The sequence below is a fragment of the Coptis chinensis genome, chromosome 3, assembly GCF_015680905.1.
Source record: "Coptis chinensis isolate HL-2020 chromosome 3, ASM1568090v1, whole genome shotgun sequence".
Taxonomy (NCBI): domain Eukaryota; kingdom Viridiplantae; phylum Streptophyta; class Magnoliopsida; order Ranunculales; family Ranunculaceae; genus Coptis; species Coptis chinensis.
The window spans coordinates 25,977,525-25,985,439 of NC_141458.1; the positions used below are offsets into that span (position 1 = coordinate 25,977,525).

At 42.8% G+C, this 7,915-nt stretch overlaps 1 pseudogene; it reads right to left on the reverse strand.

Annotated features, from left to right (window-relative positions):
* Positions 1 to 410: 410 nt before the first annotated feature.
* On the reverse strand, positions 411 to 1,112 carry LOC147508870 (stress-response A/B barrel domain-containing protein UP3 pseudogene; annotated as a pseudogene).
* Positions 1,113 to 7,915: the final 6,803 nt, after the last annotated feature.

The following is a 7,915-nucleotide window of genomic DNA, read 5'->3' on the forward strand; positions in this document are numbered from 1 at the left end:
TATGGATGGTTATATGAATTCCATTTAAAATGACTCCAAAGTTACTCCACTCATAATAATGGACTTACAAGATGAATTGAGATCTAATTTTTTGTGAGGATATACATCACATGATGGAGAACACTCCCACAAAAAATCAGCTCAATCGAATACGTTTAACATTGTCAAAAATTGTACCAAAATTAAAATAATATGGGCCGTTGGATAACTTCATAACATTATAAACGATTTTTTACGAGATTGTACATCTTCAAATGAATTGATTTTTTGTGAGGATGATCTATATTGTGTGGAGAACATCTACACAAAAAATTAGCTTCTAATTCAATATATTTAGTGGTGGAGTTTTTTTAGAGTCATTTTAAATGGAGTTCATATAACCATTCCCATATATATATATATATATGGTACTACATAATAGTGTATGCAATCTCTGTGCCAAAATTTTTGATATGAAAATTAACAATTAAACTCCATAAGTCAACATTAAAAAAATATTTAGAGAGACAAGCGGATTGTGGTGGATGAATAACATAATCAACAATGATGACGCCTTCCAACAAACCCCTAACTTTCTCATTTAAATCAAATGCTTCCAGTTCACTGAATCCAGGAAATATCACAAGCAACCCGATAGAAAATCCCTTTGCTTTCGCTGGTGAGAAATTTTCGCCAAATGTAATTTGAACATTTGATCCAAAACGATCCTTGATACCACCAACTATTTTCAAAACATCCTCCTGCAACTTGAAGAAACTGACACGCATGACAGCCCCAACTGGAGGTACAATTGGACCATGGAGATGAGCAACCCAATTTAGAACCATAATATCGTCACAAATTGGGTTAACTATATCATTCGCTACACTTAAATGCTCCGGGTGCAGAGAATAGTTGCGTAAGTCATTTTTGCTTTTGTACCTGCCGTGTAACATGTGAGTGAAATTGAAGGAAGGAGAACGGATTATTGTGTGAATGGGTCCTGCTGTTAAGTGGAGCACTCCATCTAGATAGCTGAGAGCGTGCAAAGCGTTGATCATAGAGTTGATCTTGGATGGATTAGTGTTATCTTTGATTTTCACAAGGACAATGTGTTCGATGGTTTCACTCATTTTTACTACACGCGAAAAAAAAACTTTTGGTTGAAGAAGAGTGTAAATAACCTCTCTTCTACATTTCATATCACTACAGCACACATGTCCACAACCCAAATCGTATTTCTATCAGCTCGTACTGTATTGCCAGTACGTCGTAACGACCCAGACTCAGGCCGTCCAAATCTCAGCTACAGTGATATATGGAAGCAAATCATCCAGTACAATCCTGGAGCTCAGTCAACACACCAATCAAGAAGACATTAACTTTGTAACATTAGGAGTAATGGCGCATCATCAAGATAGCACACAATGTGAATCTACACTTGACAAATGGCCTGGAGCAAATATGGAAGGTTAGTTCAAATATCTATAAGTAGAGAGAGATTAACTACGTAAGACTTGATTCAAGTTTATCCCGAGAAACTTGATACGTAGGCAATTCTTGTCCCAAGAAGAGCGTAGCCATTCTCTATCAAACAAAACACCAGGTCGTTCACCCTAAAATACCAAACCTCTACATTGGCACCGTCTGCTGGTTCATTTCCTTAAGAAAAGAACACACTCTTTTCTCAAGCCCATGAAACTAGTCAGAAAAACCACCATGGACCCATTACTTCAAATATTAGCAGACCAGATGAAGACGCTCCAGGAGGCCTTAATCACCCTGCAATAAGAAAATCAAACGATACGCGAGCAAGCCACCTCCAACGCCAACAACGACACTCCAGACGCAGTGGAGAACAACGCTGTCACAACCCTCACCACCACCACCACCAATCAAAGATTAGAAGACTTTGCCTAAAGGTTGGGGAAGTCAAACGACAAGGCCAGTGCGATCCAGATCTCTTAGAAGATACTCCAGACGTACAAGGCGTTACCATTCACCACTGAAATCAGGGACACGCAGCTTCCCTCAGAATTCATCCAACCAAAGTTCCCACTGTACGACGGTAGCTCGTGTCCAGGCCAACACGTAGTTCATTTCACCTAGATCTTCACACTATACAGCGCTCTAGAGTACGACTACCTGGAGTGCAAACTTTTTTCAACCATCCTGAAGGACGGAGCCTTAGAATGGTTCTACACGCCCTCTCGATTCAATCGGCAACCCGACAAGCTAGCCGAGGCGCTCAGCAGCAGAGTTCGATCCCACAACGGGGAAGAAATAAGCCGACCTAGACTCATTGTTTCAACTCAAGCAAGCACATGGCGAAACGATCAGCGCTTTCCTAGGACGTTTCAAGAAGGAACTCCTATTAATGGAGCCAGGCCTAAATGATAGTTTTGGCACTTCTGCATTCACCAACGCCCTCCTGGACGGCTCCGACCTAGCAGGGTCTCTAATGCGTAACAAGCCAAAACGTTTAGACGACCTGTACCACAGAATAGACAAGTACATCAAGTACGAAGAATGGTTGGCCCAGCACAAGGGCAAAGAAGTTCTCGCAGTAAGTGACAAACGAGGACCTAAAGAAAGCAATCACTACTCAGGCAACAACAACAATAACAAGGGCTCCAGCTCCCACAAGTCTTCCTACACAAAATGGGAATTCTCCAACTTCTCCAGGACGCCAAGCCAGATCCTGAAAAAGATTTATACAGCACCGTCCTTCAAGCCCAACATCAACAAAGTAATAGCAATCCAAGGATGTCCATACTGCCACTTCCACAAACTCCAACACTATGGCACATATGAGTGTTGGAGCCTCAAGCACTACCTCCAAGACTTAGTCAAGGAGGAAAAACTGAAAGAGTTCAGTCGAAAAGCGACCTCAGGCATAAGCTGAATGCCAATCGCCACAGAAGCAAGAGTCGAAGCCATGAACGAACTGCTAACAATAGGAGCAAGAGCAAAACAACCCGACGATCTAAATCTCCAAGTCGGTCGAGGCATAACAGGAGACGACACTCCTCCGACCACAACGAGGAGAAGGTAATCAACATGATTACGACACCACCTCCAACGCATTTAAACCTCAGTCGAAAAAGCGCGAACGCGTGCGCTGGCGCAAGAAATCTACCACCTCTCCCACAAAGCTGAAGTCATCACTCCTACCAGCTTTCAGTCAACGACCTCCATAGCATTCACGGAGGACGATCTAGACAAGGTGTGCCTACCCCACAATGATGCCCTGGTAGTGCACGTCAAAATTAATGGGTGGACAGTCAAAAGAGTCCTCATCGATCTAGGCAGCTCATTTGACATCCTTTTCTATCAAACGTATAAAGACATGCACCTGCCAAACTCGGTTATGATAGAATCAAAAGCACCACTCTATGGGTTCAACGGAGACTGCACAGATGTCATTGGAGATGTCATCCTACTAGTCTCCATTGGCGAAAAAGAAGATATGGTCAAAACCTCAACACGTTTCTGCGTGATTGATGTCAAGTCGTCCTACACTGCCATCCTAGGGCGCAGGTGGATCCACAAGATTCAAATGCACCAAGTGTTGCGGTTCCCTGAACCCCGAGGCATTATGGAGCTCAGAAGCAACCAACTAGAGGCTCATAGATGCAATCAAGTAAGCATAACAACCATGGCCAAACCTCAGGTCGTCCAAGCAAAAGAAAGCCCAAAGCTGCAAGATCCTCAAGCTTCCAGCCCTCCAACATCAGAAGCAGACAAGCTCAAGGGGAAGCAAGCACAAATAGAACTAGGAGAAAAGTCAATTTGGGCACAAATGATGACCCAAAGTTTGTTTATGTAGGGGATGATCTAGACCCCAAGCTTAAGTAGCAACTTGTCAAATTTCTATCTCTCAATAAAAATGTTTTTGCTTGGTCGTATATCGATATGCCTGGAATCGACCAACAGGTCGCTTGCCACAAATTAAATGTCAATCCAAATGTAAAGCCTATCAAACAACGACCTCGCAAATTGGCACTCAAATTTCAGAAAGCCATCAATGAAGAGATAGAAAAGCTAAAAAATGTGGGATTCATCAGAGAAGTCGAGTACCCGACCTGGCTAGCTAACATCGTAGCTGTTCCTAAAAAGAACGACAAGGTACGACTCTGCATAGACTTCACAAACGTCAACAAACATTGCCCCAAGGACAGCTTCCCTCTACCAAGAATTGACATACTGGTAGATCAAACTTGCGGACACGAACTCCTATCGTTCATGGACGCATATAGTGGGTACAATCAAATGCCACTTGCAGAGGAAGACCAGGAAAAGACGTCTTTCATAACCGAACAAGGAACGTTCTGCTACATCGTCCTACCATTCGGCTTGAAGAACGCAGGTGCAACCTACCAAAGACTAGCTTGTTAAAAAGATGTTCAAAGACTTGTTGGGCGACACTATGGAAGTCTAAATAGATGACATGGTTGTCAAAAGCAAAAAGGCTAAAGATCACATTTCCCACATACAAGAAGCCTTTGAAAGATTGTGCCAAAACAAAATGAAGCTCAATCCAGCAAAATGTGTATTTGGGGTAGCTTCAGGGAAATTCCTAGGATACCTCGTTTCACAAAGGTTCATCGAAGCCAACCCAGAATAGATACGAGCTCTCCTTGAAATGCCAGAACCAACTTCTAAACAACAAATCTACAAGTTATCTGGCATGGTTTTAGCCCTCAATAGATTCATCTCACATGCATCTGACAAGTGCAGACCATTCCTGCAAATACTGAAGAAAGGCACAACATTCACATGGACAGACGAATGCCACAAAGTTTTCAACGACCTGAAAGCTTACCTATCAACTCCACCCGTCTTGTCCAAACCAACTGAAGGAGAGACATTGGGGCTTTACCTTGCAACTACCGACTTTGCCATTAGCTCGGTCCTCTTTTGCGAAAACGAGGGAATCGAAAAGCCAGTCTACTTCACCAGCAAGACATTGGCAGATGCAGAAAAGCATTACTCAACATTAGAGAAAACAATGTTGTCTTTGCTGTACTCTGCTCGAAAATTCCGACCTTACTTCCAGGCTTACAACATCAAGGTTATCACAGATGTACCCATCAAACAAGTCTTGAGTTCTAGCAACAAAACTGCCCGCATGGCCAAATGGGATGAAGAACTAGGAGAGCATCACATCGACTTCATTCCCAGAACGTCTCGCAAAGGTCAGGTCGTTGCTGATTTCTTGGCAAACTTCCCCGTTGAAGATGTCAACTGGGAACCCGAGCCAATTACTTCATTTCATCAACCACCCACCCTAGACACATGTCACCTCTACGTAGATGGAGCATGCAACAGTAGTGATAGTGGACTGGGGGCCGTGTTAACTTCACCAGAAGGAACACAGCTACAGAAGTCAATCAAGATCGATTTCGCAACATCAAACAATGAAGCGGAATATGAAGCATTGATCACAGGCCTCCGCATGACACAACAGCTGCAAGTCCAGAAGCTAACAACTCACAGTGACTCACAGCTAATCGTCAAGCAAATCACCAAGGAGTATGTCACAAACGGAGCAAACCTAGCCAAATATGCTCAGGTCGTCAATGACATCATCAGCTCGTTCAAAACATTCTCCTTGGAACACATTCTCCGAGAAGACAACAGACATGCAGACAGTTTGGCTTTCTTAGTCTCGAAAACCCAAAAGACATGTCCAACCACAGTCTACATTGACATCCTGGACAGGCCCGCCTACCAGCACGAAAGTATTAACAGCCTCACAGATTTCTAGCCCTCATCCGAAGAAGAGATCACTCAATCTTGTATATGCCCATTTCTAAAATTTATCATACATGGCGAGCTCCCAGCTGAGGCAAAAAGTGCTCGTGCAATACAATTCCGAGCTCCCAGATACACCGTGATCAACGGACGATTGTTCCGTAAATCTGCAGGAGGACCCCACTTAAGGTGCATAACTCCATGCGAAGGCCAACTCATCTTTGACAAAATTCACAAAGGTGAATGTGGCAACCATGCAGGAGCACGATCTCTGGCTCATAAAGCAATCACCCAAGGGTATTATTGGCCAGGCATGCACATCGAGGCAAAGAAGTACGTTCTTAGATGCCACCAATGTCAAATATTTTGACACAACCATCGAAGTCCAGCACGAGAGTTGATCAACATAGTCAGCCCATGGCCCTTTCATATGTGGGGGCTAGACATCATGGGACCATTCATCCCACAAAAGAAAACAGGACTCAAATACGTCCTAGCAGCAATAGATTACTTCACCAAATGGGTTGAAGCAATCCTACTAGTTCAAGTCAAAGAAATCCACGTCATCAACTTCATATGGACCAATATCATCACAAGATTTGGTCTACCCCCACACCCTTGTCATGGACAACAGAACCCAATTTGCTGGCTCACAAGTTAAGGCATTTCTACAAAAATGGTGCATCATTCAAGCATTTTCTACACCTAGATATGCACAAAGCAATGGTTCGGCAGAGGCTATCAACAAATCAATCAAAGAAAATCTCTAAATGAAGTTGGAGAGCAAGAAAAGCCAATGGCCAGAACAACTTGAGAACATTTTATGGGCATGCAAAACAACAGCCAGAGCTAGTACTAATGAGTCTCCATTCACACTATGCTTCAGAATAGAAGCAGTCATACCATCAGAACTCACAATCACAACCACACGATCTGATATCGTCGAATCAGGAGAAAATGATAACATCTTGGCAAAAGAAATTGATCTCCTAGAAGAGCAAAAGGAAACATCTACAATATCCCTAGCTCGGTACCACCAAACAATCCAACGATCTTACAACAAGAAGGTCGTCCCAAGATCTTTCCAAGCTGGCGACCTAGTCCTCAAAAAGACACTAGCTCCAGCCAAGCTCGATCCAACATGGGAGGGCCCTTACATTGTTGACAAAGTCGTTGGAAATGGAGCATACTGGATTAAAACGCAGCTCGGTGATGTGCTTCCCCGACTTTGGAACACATCTCTCCTCAAGCGGTTTTATCAATAATCTTTCTCCAAATGTATCAGTCAATATGAATAAAATTTCATCAGCATTTCGCGTACAAATGTCATCTTTGCATTACATGTGTACCACGCATCTTGCACTAAGCTACCCGATCTGGGATATCACAATGTCAGGTTGTATACCAAAGCCGGAGTTAAGAACGACTCAACTACAATTACCACGCAGTGGTTATGAAATCCAACCCAAGGTCCCCCAAAAGGACCCTAAATCAACTTAACACCAACGCCAAGGTTAAGCATGATTCAACTGTAAATTGTCATGCAATTATCAGTCAAATACAAACATAAGGGACCCCCAAAAGGACCCAAAGCAAACTTAAGGCCTTTGAACAGGGTTAAGTTTGGCTCAACTATAACTACCATTCAAAGGCTAGTTATAAGTCAATAAGAAGTTCCCCCAAAAGGAACAACCCAATCAACACACACGAGGAGACCTAGGTGACAGCTACACTCATCTATCAGGTCGCGAACCAAACAATTATGACCTTCGAACATTAGATAACCTACTATAGTTCAACAGGACATCGAGTCCACTACCATACAGCACAGGTCATCGAATAACAAATCAAATAGCAATAAAAGCAGTCACAGGTATGCAAACTTCAAACACAATCTCAACAAGTAAGTAATTTAAATATTTCTAATTACATACAAATTTGGTTAGATACTAGAGGCCCCCAGGTTATCCCAGGAAAACGATCTCAGCATCCCCATCAAAAAATATAAGTATAAATATCAATCACAAAAGAGAATATTGTTTAAACACTTCATCCACTATCACTCAAAACAACTTACAAGAAGAACAAGATTAGTTAACACAAGAAAGATTCTCCACATTCAAAGGCTCCAGTTGGCAGCCCTCTTCACTAACAGAGCTGCTGGCCGGATCACCAATTG